We start from the raw sequence: 13,745 nt of genomic DNA, 5'->3' as shown, positions 1-13,745 counted from the left end.
CTTCCTGGCATTGAAAGGGTTGATAAGGCCATAGCAATGGTGTTTAATAGTGGCTCATGGTTAAGGGCTAAACTCATTGTAGGTCAAATTGAGCACAGATTTGTTTGACCTACTGTCAATAACATTTGAAAGCCATTAGATGGGCTATAGCACATTAACTGGTCAAACAGCCCATCTCATGATATAAAAAGAGATCCAGGATTCTAAATGAGGTGTCGGGAAAAACACTTCTTTCATCGTACATATGCATTTTCCGTGTATTATCCAGCAACAGCCAACGAGTGGCTTACATTTATTTTTAGACTTTTAGACAAATGATAAATATATCCGTTCATTGACCATGAAGTGGAATTTAAATATATGGTTTTATTCTGCTAGCAAGAATCAACATTTTCTTTGGACATATACAGATGAGGAATGGCTTATATTTTTAGACTGGACAAATTATAAATATATTAAAACACTGATGATGTACTGGAATTTAAATATATGTTTTTATGCCATTAAAATAAAAACAAGAATCTAGAATATTCTTAGAAATGTACGTACAAAATCAGAATGAATACTTAATAAATTAAATTGTTGCTCTATGAGACTGTTTCTGTTAAAGGAGTAGTATGAATATAACATACATTAGAAATATGTGATAGTCCAAAATCCCATTTTTTTTTAGTTTTTTTCTGGTCTGGGGGTGACTTCTTGTATCCCTTTGCTTAGCAAATTACCTAGAGCCTGAAGGCAATACTCTTAAAAAAAAGTAAGAGATTTAGTTTATACTGTTTGGTGAGCAGGAGTAATAATAGGACACAGCACCAAAGAGACAGGGATAGCAGCACAAACATAATTCTTTTCTCCGACTAATAGTGATTTGCTAGCATTTAAAGAACTCGAAGTCCAATATTGTATATATTTGCAACCTAGTGAAAAGGAGTCCCTAGAATGACTATTTAAATATGAGAATTGTCTGGAATACAAAATAAATTTTCATTTTTAGGCTAAAATAGTAAACTAAAATGTTTGCTAACTTGGAGAGTTTTGCAAGAGCATTTGCCATCTCAAAAATTAAAAACTAGATGATATTCCCAAATGTAAGCCTACAATTTTAACAACCAAAAACTAGCCATATGACCGGTATAAACCTGCGTGTGAATTGCTTATATTTTAATATGGATTATATTTGACTTTTATAATTTCAACATCATCACATGTGTACAATAGGCTAACAAGAACAAAGGCACTATTAAAAGTCTGGCTATTATATTGTAATATATCTGGCTCTTACTCCTGTTTTATTACATTATTGGCATGGTGTAGTCTGCAAACATAAAGTTCAATTATTATATAGAATACGGAGTATAGAAACATCAGAAATAAATTTAAAATGAAGGGTTTTAGTCACTTACTGAATAGAGTTAGTGAGTTGGAGATACACCCTAACATTAAAAATAAATATAGATGTGTACTCCTTTTTTTAGTTTAAAGAAACTCTCCAGGCATCTATGGTTAGGGTGGCAGTGATTATGGTGCTAAAAGTGCCCTAGCACGCCCTATCAAAAGTAGTTAAGTGATTTTTAAACAGTTTTACTTCTTACCTGGGGTCAAACTGGTGACACTCCCCCCCTCCACTACTCTCCACCATAAGTTCCTAACCACCTATTCTAAGCCCTGAAGTGGCTGACAGTGATCACCTGATGTTGTCATGCTGCAATAACCACTGTCAACCAATCCATTGCTTCTCCAAGCACTAGCCATGTTCTGCATCATCATGTTATATGTGATGATGCTCAATGTGAAGGCCATCAGAAACCTCAGGTCTTGAAGGAGAACACAGCTTAAGAGGCTTTGTGTCTAACATCTCCTAAAGGCATGTAAACATTGCTTTTTCTCTGAAATTACAATGTTTTACTCAGCAAGAGACAAGGTACAGGGTTGTTGCACCAAAATCACTTAAAGGACCACTCTAGGCACCCAGACGACTTCAGCTTAATGAAGTGGTCTGGGTGCCAGGTACCTCTAGGATTAACCCTTTTTTTTATAAACATAGCAGTTTCAGAGAAACTGCTATGTTTATAATGAGGGTTAATCCAGCCTCCAAATCCTCTAGTGGCTGTCTCATTGACAGCCGCTAGAGGCGCTTGCGTGCTTCTCACTGTGAAAATCACAGTGAGAGCACGCAAGCGTCCATAGGAAAGCATTGTAAATGCTTTCCTATGCGACCGGCTGAATGCGAGCGCGGCTCCTGCCGCGCATGCGCATTCAGCCGATGACGTCGCGATCAAGAAGGAGAGGAGGAGGAAAGCTCCCCGCCCGGCGCTGGAAAAAGAGGTAAGTTTAACCCCTTCCTCTCTCCAGAGCCCGGCGGGAGGGGGTCCCTGAGGGTGGGGGTATCCTCAGGGTACTCTAGTGCCAGGAAAACGAGTATGTTTTCCTGGCACTAGAGTGGTCCTTTAAGATGAAGTCATCCTGGTGCTAGAGTGGCAATTTAGCAAACAAAGCCAAGCTATCATCTGAGTTTAAGATATCTGCAAAAAAAAAGTTGCCTTTAATGCACCATTGTTCTATGTTTGATGAATAATGTAGACATGTAGACATGTTACGGAGAGTCTTTGTCAGTGGTGCTAGCAATGTATCCATCTTCTAAGTTCTCCATGTTCATAGATATAATACCTTTACAGGTATACAATTCTGTATACAGCACGTAAGCTGTCAAAAACTAACACAAGCAATGCGTTCCTTCTCGATACAGCTCTAGACAAAATGCAGTTGTCTATTCAGAAGATAAGAGGTCAAGGTCAGAACTTACATGATGAATGAACAACCCCAGTCTGGGACAGAAAAAAATACTTAATCCCTATAGACAAACCATTTAGAGAAATGCATGATGAACAAATGACAAAGCTTCTCAAGATCACCCTTTAATGGCTGAAAATGACACGTTGCTACCACAGCACTGCCAAAGCCCAGCATCTTAATGTGGACACATTCCTTTAAAAAAATTCTGTGCTGCTTAACCCCTGTCAACCTTTGAACCCAATAGAAGGTCATGTTGATGACACAATTTTCCCAGCTGTCTTGCTTTCTTTGTCTATCCAGTGGCAGGACCAGAGCCCTTTCTATTTTGTAGTAGTATTGATCTCTTGGCAGCAAAGGGCTGGATAATTAGCTAAGAATTAGGGTTTCTATTACAGCCAGGAGGCTGCACCAGCTGATTTATCACCTGAATAATTTACTGTGATTGAAAGGAAATTAAAATGAACTCCATTTGACAACTGTGAGCTTTTATAGGCTTTAGTGAGGACTCAAAAGCCAAATTAACAGCCTGTGTTTCTTAATAGTCTACTGAGAGTAAATATGGAAGGATTTTCCTCTGTTTTGTCTTGCGCAGGGGGGGGGAGGGGCAAAGAAAGAATGCTGTAGTTACAGACAACAGGCAAATTAAGAGTCAAGTCAATGGGTACTTCTCTGGCACTTTGATAAAGCCACTGAATAGCACATAATAGAACACAATGTTTATTACATTTCTGATAACGATTTTAATGTAACAGAAGATTTGCCCATTTCTCTTTCATATTTTAAAAGGTACTGACAATACTTTATGAATTAACCCCTAAAGTGTTTAACTTGAGACAACTTTATAAAACCAGGAAGCTGTGGGACTACATCTACTAATTTCTTCTATACTAATGGTGTTTAACCTTGGCTCCTCAGCTATATATGGACACCATTCCCATACATCTTACCAATTTAACACTAGTCGGAGTTTAATGGGAAATGTAATAAAACAACAGTCTAGAATCTTTTCTCAAATATATATATATACAGAGATGTTTTATAACTATGTGGGTAAAATAGCAAAGAAGACTATTAATAAAATTATAAACATCCAAACGGGGTTATGAAACCCTACTGTGTTGAGCTGGTTTTATCCTCGGCTAAGTTATGTTTGTTATTCTAAATGCATCATGTGTTGCAGAATGTGCTGCTATATAAAAATGATAAAATAATGTCATAATATATAACTTCACTGCTTATTCATTGCAGAAGAACAGAATTTTACAAAATATCAGTAACTTGTGAAGATCCTGCTCTTAGACAGGACCAGATAAACATAGGGGCTATGCAATGCTATAGACCTAAGCTGCCTGATGTTATTTTGTGATATGCTGCTAACCTGAGATGCTGGGTGTCAAACCATGTGCCACAGAGTGTAGCCAGGTATGCACAAATGTCATCCTTAGTTGTATATAACAATCTGTGTCTGATCTGTATTCCTTTTAACAATAAGTGAGGTTCAAATGTGTTCTAAGCCTATTGCCCACAGGACTGCCCTCTCTGCTCTCCAGGCACGTAGCACATGGACCTTCTGAGAAGGATTAGCCATAGGGTGGATACCCTGTGCCACATAGTGCTCTGAAAGTCCTGACCCCTTGCCTTTACCAGCAAATTTATCTGTTGCTCATCCTACTTGTGAAGATGCATTTATATGCTTGAAATTTTCAGTTTATGTGGGGATGGATTTATATATGGCTGCAAAGTTTAATGGAGGTCAGGCGCTTAAGACCAGAAACACAAATCCAATTTTTGCATATCAGTGTACTGTTTTGCTTGGACCCTGAAGCCACTTATGCAGTACTGTTCCCGGAAGCTTAAAGGACCACTAAAGGCCCTTAAACCACTTCTTCTCAATGAAGTGATCTGGGTACAATTTCCCTTTAGTTTTTATCCTTCAATTTAAAACATTGCCGTTTCGCAGATACGGCAATGTTTACATTGCAGAGTTAACACACTGTTAGTGGCTGTATTCCTGACAGCCAATAGAGCTGTTTCTACTGGGAGAAATGATTCAGACTTGGTTCTCAATCAAATGCTGCTTCTAGAGGAACAGCATAGGTGCAGTGCATTAAACCTGAGAAACAGTGGATCTCTCAAAAGCTTGTCACTCCAAAATTCTGCTAGTCCAATAAAAAAAAAAAGATATAGCAAACTACTAATTGCATCTCTTATTTTACAACACACACAGACATAATATATAATGTATATGTATATATACAAAACCCCTCAGCTATCAAATACAAACCCTGCTTGAAATGTGTTCGTACACATTTGCTTTACCATAGATTGGCTTGTTGCAGATATGTAACCTATATCCAGTCTGTTTTGTAGGAAATTTGAAAAGAGTGAATGCTTGAGATACTGGAATAGATTTAATAGATTTAATACTAGTAAGCTACAACATGGTAGAACAGTCCAGTCAAAGCATAGAAGAAGAGGGACTGAATTAAAAGGCTATTTTAACACGCATGAAATTCTAGTGCTTGTAACCACATTACAGCCTCGATTTAATAAGCTTTCCAAATGATTCAATACGGTTAGAAAAACGTTCCAAATGATATATCTATAGAAGTCACCATTAACGTCCATGGGAATTTTTGTCGATAAATCATTTGGAAAAAATGTCTAATGATACTGAGTCGTTTTGAATGCTTATTAAATTGCGGCCTCATGTAGAGAGTTAAACCAAGTTGCTTATGCAGCCCTACTCAAACCTCCGATGCCTGTCACACAGTCAGCATGAAAAAAGGTTTAATTTTACAGTGTAGTGTGTTTACTTTAGAAGTTCTTATCTCCTGCTCTGTTATTTGAGCTTTAATAACAGACAGGAGGCTCCTGCGGGATCTAACAGGTTATTAACAGGGCAGGAGATAAGAAATTCTATATTAAACAAACTGGGAAGCTAAAATGTTTAGACCTTTTCATAAAGTGTGCATAAGTAAAGTGATTTCAGTCCTAAATGGGAGATATTTGAGCAATGGGACTGCAGGAACGTGAACTATGTACCAAAACTACCCCATGAAGCCAAAGCTATTTTGGTGCTTAGGGTTTCCCTTTAAGGTTACTTAACATACCCAAACACCTACTTATATGGAAATATTACATTTAATTCCACCTCTGTTTATGTAAACACTGTATAATATTTATTATCAAATGAAACAGATCAAACTATATCAGCTTGAGGGTGACACTGTATTTATCAAAGAGTTGCAAACCATGTAATTTAAATATTACATTATTCATAGGCAATATTAATTTATTATTGTTAAATTATTCTGAAAGTATCTAGCTGTATATTTCAAAGTGCTGGAAAGTGATTGGACACAATATATGCTAATAACTGGTGACAAATAATTCTAGACACTATGGAACCTTCTAAAGTTAAAAAAAAATTCTGTTTCCACATAAGCAAATAATACATTTTTGAAAAAAAAATTGGACTGTCTGTTTGAATTAAATTAACATTTACAATGTGAAGTACTTAACATAAAGAAATCTCTCAGAATAAATATATAGTAAAAGCCACTAACAAACATGCACAGACATCAATGGAGGTCAAGACACAAAAAGAAGTTTGACCTCAAAGCTCAATGCATAGGCATTACATCCCATTCCAACACAAAAGAATCAATATTAGATAAACTTATACTTACGGGTACATTGCATAGATTGTCTACTGAAATTGGCTGATACTCAATAAGCCACTTGGAAAATTCTTGTGTTAAACCTAACTAGTGTTGGATTTTGTGAAGACTGCTCAAGATTATGAAGTCTTTAGGTTTAAGGCTTGGGTCAAATATTGATTGATTTACCCAATATGAAGTGTTCTTGGATGACCTGTGTATTATGACCACATCAATGCAGACTTCATTCGGCATTTGAGTTATCTTTATGTTTGTATTACTAAGCATGGATCAATTTGCCAGAGCTGTACAAAAAGCCACTAGTATTACGTGTTTGTTTGAGTTTTAGTAAATGTGTGTTATTGGGGGGGGGGGGGGGGCAGGGTTTGGGGGGGGGAGGTTGTACTATTTTCTTCTATGATTTTCTTTTCATAGATATTCTAAGAGATTATTGTCTTAATAAAGACAATAAATAAATGAATACATCTTATACGTTTCAATTTAGTTGATGTAGATATCTAACATCCAACTCTATAGTGTTCAGATAATGAATTAATTATGAATTTTAACATTAACCACATTTTAACATTTCATTATGTGGATGCTGTATTGTGTTAAATATAATCAGTCTGGCATGCACTTGCAATTGTGTAATTAAAGTATAAAATGTGTTAATGTATACATATTACCTATATATTTATATATATATATATATGTAAAGTATGATTTTTGTTTCGAAACTTGAAATACATAGCGAGTACATATATAAAGATAAAATTTGTATCTAGACTTCTGTCTGATGACATCTAACAATTTTATTTTTATTTTTTAATTAATCATTCATCCTTCGAATAGTTTTTGAGATAGCATTGCAATGGTTCAGACAGCATAGTTTTACTAGGGGAAAGGGGGCTTTGGGGACTGAAGCCCTTGTGTGGGCTTCATTAGCCTAGATCTCTACATCTGGTAAAAAGAGCAGCAGAATATTAGTGTTATTATTTAATTTTAATTTTACATGTCTTAAAGAAGCTGCCTATTATAAAAAGGCAGGGGGTGTTTGGAAACAAAAATGTACTGCACCCCTCTATTAGTTAGGTAGTGTGGTGATCCCATTGAATACATGGATCCACAGTATATGCTTGCTTATGGCTGTGCTTTCATTGAGACCCTGGAGAGCATCAGTACCTGTTTCTGGGTAGATAAAATGTCATGGCATAACCCCACCTCTCTGTTAGTATAGTGGTTGTTGATTTTTCTTTTTTGCTCAAGTCCCAGGTATTTTTGGTACCACGAAATACCCTGTCAGACTGTGGCAGAAATTTAAATACAGAAGCAGCTATACAGTTATTGTGAAAACAACATTTGAGACAATAAAAGGATAAAAGAGGAATATGGGTAATTTCATGAACTTGATGGTATTTCTGTGAATGCTGCTTTCTATAAATGCAGCCAGAATGTAAAAATAATGGCTGAGTATAGGAATAATACTCACATATAGTAAGTACAGTGTCAACAAGACTCTGTACTATACAGGGCAGTTCCCCTGTGACTGATGACTGATGCTTGCAACTATGCAACTTTGATCAACATTTTTTAACAGTGGAAGGTTGTCATTTACTGGAGGTTGAGAATCAGCGTTGAAAAAAAGGAAAGATAAAAATTAATTCAATGTTTGTCGTTTTTGCAAGTATTATTAAGTCACCGAGAGTATACACTTTTTGGTGATAGGCTTAATATTTTCTAGTTATATATTCTGGGCTAAAACTGTTTATTTATTAAACTATGGAATAGGAATTTGAATTCAAAATAGCCAAATTGGAAATGTTTTCAGTTATTATGTGCTACAATGTTCACTAAATTCACCGTAAATAACGGTTTTATGAATAAATTGCAAAGAGTTACATTTGGAGCAACCAGCAGGTTATTTTTAGTTGGGTTCTGTGGGAGGTTCTTCTGATTGTTCCTAATTTAACCTTAGAATTGATCCTGATTACGTTCTGATGTTTATCAAATCAACCAGGACCCAGCGTTTATTAAAAGGATATGTTAAGATAAAATGATAATACCATTATATACATTTTCTTAGAATATATGAAAAATAAAATGTAATCTTCACACAGCTATTAAAATGTCAACCACTTCATTTTAATACCCCAAACCTGTTCTACATAAGATTACATTGTTTAACCTCAGACGATACAGATAGCTACTTCATTAACAAGACATATGGTTAACGGGGGAGGGGGAATCTTGTAGGAGAATTTTACCGTCATAGTGACAAGAGCAGTTTAGAAGTTGAACCTGACCTGCTTCCTATTCCCACCTGACACATGCACACATTTAGACAGAGGCGAGTGAGGGCAGACACAAGCAGTTTGATAGCAGCAGAACACAGCAGGCTGACAGCAGCAAGAACATAATCTACATTTCTACTAATTCTTAATCTCTAACAGGGAGAGCACAGGATGACTAATGTGCCGCTGATATACCTAGAGCTAGGCATGTTATCGCTGCTGCATTGTTTCGATATAGTGTTACAATATTATTCATATAATTGGAACAGACTTTATTGGTTATGTATGTATGTTTTATATATATACACACACACACAAATTATACACACTGAAAACCACACACAAACACACACACACACATATATATATACAAACATATAAAGTTATTATTTATTTAAATGTACTTGTTTCTTTATATATATTTATAGGTATGCAACTATACATATGGTCAAGTCACAGACCATTTTGACTATCATGGTCAATATAGTTTTTGTGTCAAGGCTTTATGAAATTTTGGAGCAGTTTACCTCCATTTCTGGAGTTCGTTCCCAGTTTGTATTAATGGCGATGCCATACTGGCACAAAACAAACACTCATGGACAGAAGATAGTATGACTTGATAACATTCTGCAAAGTTTTCTTTACGCTTAATTATATTTCTTTGGGTTTATCACTTTTGCAAAGAGGCAAAATAAACTAGCCCCTTATTTCACCGTAGGATAAGATCTTAACTTTCTGTCATGTCCATTTTAGCAGTGTGTTTTCAATTCCCACAAAGTAAAAATAAATAATCAAATAAATACACAACAACTTTTAAATTGTAAGCATGGAACACTACAAACAAACAAAAGCCTACTGGACAACAAAAAATTGTGAAAAAGCATTAATGCTCTGTACGAGCAAATGTCAACTGAAAAAAGGATGATGATGTCATCAGTTGACATCAGGTGGGTATTTCCAGAATGCAAAGACATGAGGATATCTGTTTAATGCATATATTGTGACATTGGTTGTGTACATCATAAAGTGAGGCAGCAGTGTAGGTAGGTAGTGTGAGGTAAAGTGAGGTAGGTAGTGTTCAGTGTCAGAATTGCCAACCATTGCAGGACACCAGGTGCCATTCATAGTCCCTACTCTTTAATTACAGTGACAATTTACACCATGCTTAATGGAAGCTGAGATCAATAATGTATTGGGAATGCCGGCACAAAAAGATATAAAGTAAGCTTTGGACATAGTAAAGTGCAGAAGTAATATTGTTCTCTCTTTCTCCATAGCATCAAAATGAAAGTACATGGAAATATGGATAACTAATAATTCCCTCTAGTGTTTATAACATCAATGCAAAAGTCTTAAATAAGTCCCTATCTTGTCACAGTTTAAGGATTCTAAGAAAATAGTAAGCAAACTCCTATGAATTGGTAGGACTTACGAAAAAAAACCACGAAATTCTAAAAGAATGCTGCCGAAAACTACACCTGCACTTAAGGAGCATCATTCGGTATTATCAGACACAACACCATTACTGTTTATTCCTGATATAGCTCTAGGCATTATTTTATACTCATGATATTAAAAGCACAGGAAAATAATATGCCATCAACTGTGTAAATATTTGATTGTAGAGTCATTAAAAAACACTATGCTAATCACATTATAAAAGCCATAGTGTGCCGTACTACAGGAAACAAATAACATGAAGGTGGTAAAATAATTGGCTAGTGAAGATACATTAGATATCAAATAGGTCATTATAGGTTAGTGAATTAGAGTGCAAGCTTCAAAGACCACTATAAGGAGCCCTACACTGGTAATCTTTTTGTAACAATTTAATAGATATTCCTCAATTAAAACATTAATTAATGTATTGCTACAGTAGTTCATTGTGCTGATTGTGCTGTTAAACTAACGAAAGATATACTATTATCGTGGGCATTATCTAATCCTACTCATCATATGTGCATTACCCTAGAATCTCATTAAACTGGGGGATGGAAGAAAGGGCCATATTATCACTAGCCCCTGCCCCATTGTAATTCATTTTATAAATAGGGGGTTATTCTTTGAGCCCTGTGTAGTTACCAAGGAGTCCCAGTGAACAATACTCATTTTTTTAGAGTGGGCCACAGACAAGAGCATGCGTTATAATGAGAGTTTATGGCAAGAAAATCCGAGTTTTCCATGTGTTATAGCTGGTTAGGATGAACTTACTGCAGATGGGAAATGTACAGTGGTCTGAACAATTTAATGTAGAGGTAACAATATAACATATATTTATAACACTAATTATTACAAAACAAGCCATGGTCACATAGAAACCACAGTAACACTTAATGATACAAATTAGAAAACACCTTACTCAAACGGGTCTGAGAGATTGTTTCCACAACTCTCCCAGAATGCCATGTTGAACATACAAATGAGCACACACAGCTGTCACTTTTTCAGATTTCAAGCACACTTCTGTAGGCTCTCTTTAGCGAAAAAAAGATGATCATACTGAGTGCATTCAGATTGAGAAAGCTGTAGGAAGGCGAAACGCCTAGAGGATCTCATGGACTTTTATTTTCTTCATAGTTTGAAAATATATTGAGAAGTTTCTGACTTGGAGCCACAGGAGTATAAAAGAGCTCGCTCATAACTTTCAATTCAAGCTCTCAGGACAAAAAACAGGAAGTCTGCTGACAGGGCTTAAACGGGCACTGTGGGCACATGCATGCGGAAGAACACACCAAAAGACACAACTGTACTTGGGGGACAAGTCACGCATGCGCTAGCAGAGCCAAGGAGATGTGTCTGACATCAGCTATAAAAATTACCATATACACTGCATATGAGAGGGGATACTACTCATACATAAAGCTGGAGTATTTTATGTGTGGAGTGCCCCTTCAAGTCTATTCTTTAGGCTTACTTGTAGCTTACACTCTCAACAGAATTTAATGAACAGAGATATTCTCTTTACTCTGCTTTTGTTTACTGTGGTTTTATAGATAAAGCAGTATGCAATAAAAGAACATTGTTTCAGGCTAGCCTTTACTTCATACACAGTTGGATAACACAAGCCTATAAGTAGTCTTGGGCCTTTATTATACGGATTCAATCTGAGAATGAGACTCAGCTATCCATTAGACAAAGTGCAACGGGCTTATCGCAAACCGTGCCTAGCTCTCAAGACCTGGATCAACCCTCCTTTACTTATATTGTAGGAAAAGGACTGAAAATGTTTCTCATAAAAACCCTTACTCTGCAAATGTATAACTGCAATCCTAATTATTGGTTTGCTTTATATTCTGATTCCTTACTTATAATTTGATTAAATGGTTTTGTCTTAAGACATCTCACCACATTTTCCCAATCATACTATGACAAGGGCAGGATATGATATGGTAAAACAGGGAGTAATAATGAAAAATAAATCTTACTTATTTATTTCAAGGGCTTAAATGGAGTTTTAATTGGAGGAGGGCTTACCTGGTCTGCAATAGACAATGGAATCACCACAGTCAGGTGGCTTCATATAATAAGAATGATCTGATTTAACTACCTAAAACACTATTATCGTGGGCATTATCTAATCTTACTCATCATATGTGCATTACCCTAGAATCTCATTAAACTGGGGGTTGGAACAAAGGACCATATTTTCACTGGCCCCTGCCAATTGTAATTAATTTTATAAATAGGAGGTTATTCCTTGAGCCCTATGTAGTTACCAAGGAGTCCCAGTGAACAATACTCATTTTTTTAGAGTGGGCCACAGACAAGTGCATGCCGTTATAGTGAGATTTTATGGCAAGAAAATCCTAGTTTTCCCTGTGTTAGGCATGCAATAGCTGGTTAGGATGAACTTACTGCAGATGGGAAATGTACAGTGGTCTGGACAATTTAATGTAGAGGTAACAATATAACATATATTTATAACACTAATTATTACAAAACAAGCCATGGTCACATAGAAACCACAGTAACACTTAATGATACAAATTAGAAAACACCTTACTCAAACGGGTCTGAGAGATTGTTTCCACAACTCTCCCAGAATGCCATGTTAAACATACAAATGAGCACACACAGCTGTCACTTTTTCAGATTTCAAGCACACTTTTGTAGGCTCTCTTTAGCGAAAAAAAGATGATCAAACTGAGTGCATTCCGATTGAGAAAGCTGTAGGTAGGCGAAAGGCGTCTCAATGATCTCGAAGATCTCATGGACTTATCTTTTATTTACTTAATATATTTATTTTATTGCATTTGAGTTCTTGGGACCCTCATAGCTGCTTGCTCCAACAACATAAGGGGGATGTATTGGTTGGTTTAGGCTCTATTCAAGGTGAGCTTTATACTTATACTTGTTTTTATCGGCTTCTTTTTTGTTGCTGCTGAACAATTATTTTTGTTTTGTTTTATTTTACCAGAACACTACCATTTGGAGTTTGAATAAAGATGTGATGATCCTCTTAAAAGACACATAGGTTGTATTGATTTGAGCCCAAATGAATCCATCATCGCCTTTAAGATTGTATCCACAGCGTTGCCCAATATATATATTTTATTTGTATTTTTGAGCATATTGAACATGAAATACTCCCAAATTGTGTAAGGGTGAGTGTGTAAATATATTTATAGAGGACTCCTCTTGTATACTGGTGTTGGCTGTTGTCACTCAGTATAATGATCTTGTTGTGCATGTATTATATGTGTGTTGTTAAGAATAAGTGCATATAAGTCACAGACATTGTATTTTTTTATCTCTTTTAGCAAAGCCTTTTACGTCAGTGTTTCCTGTGTCACAAAGCAGCAACATCGTTCTTAGGGGATGCAATAAGTAGAGTGGGGTTTCGAGCCGCACTATACAACTACTCTTAGGGGAGCCTACTTAATCGTGTATTGGAAGTCTAAAAACCTCATTCTCAGTGCACATTTACATGTTCCTCATGGCATTCTGGAAGAGCTATTTTTTTTGTAGATTAACTTTTGGATATGTAAATGATGTA

At 36.1% G+C, this 13,745-nt stretch overlaps 1 protein-coding gene across 3 annotated transcripts in view; it reads right to left on the bottom strand.

Annotated features, from left to right (window-relative positions):
• Positions 1 to 13,745, bottom strand: part of PAX5 (paired box 5) — a 239,464-nt gene that overhangs the window by 90,430 nt on the left and 135,289 nt on the right. The gene's annotated exons all lie outside the window — the stretch shown is intronic.

Source organism: Pelobates fuscus, chromosome 5 (assembly GCF_036172605.1).
Source record: "Pelobates fuscus isolate aPelFus1 chromosome 5, aPelFus1.pri, whole genome shotgun sequence".
Taxonomy (NCBI): Eukaryota; Metazoa; Chordata; class Amphibia; order Anura; family Pelobatidae; genus Pelobates; species Pelobates fuscus.
This window is presented reverse-complemented; position numbering and strand designations above follow the sequence as displayed.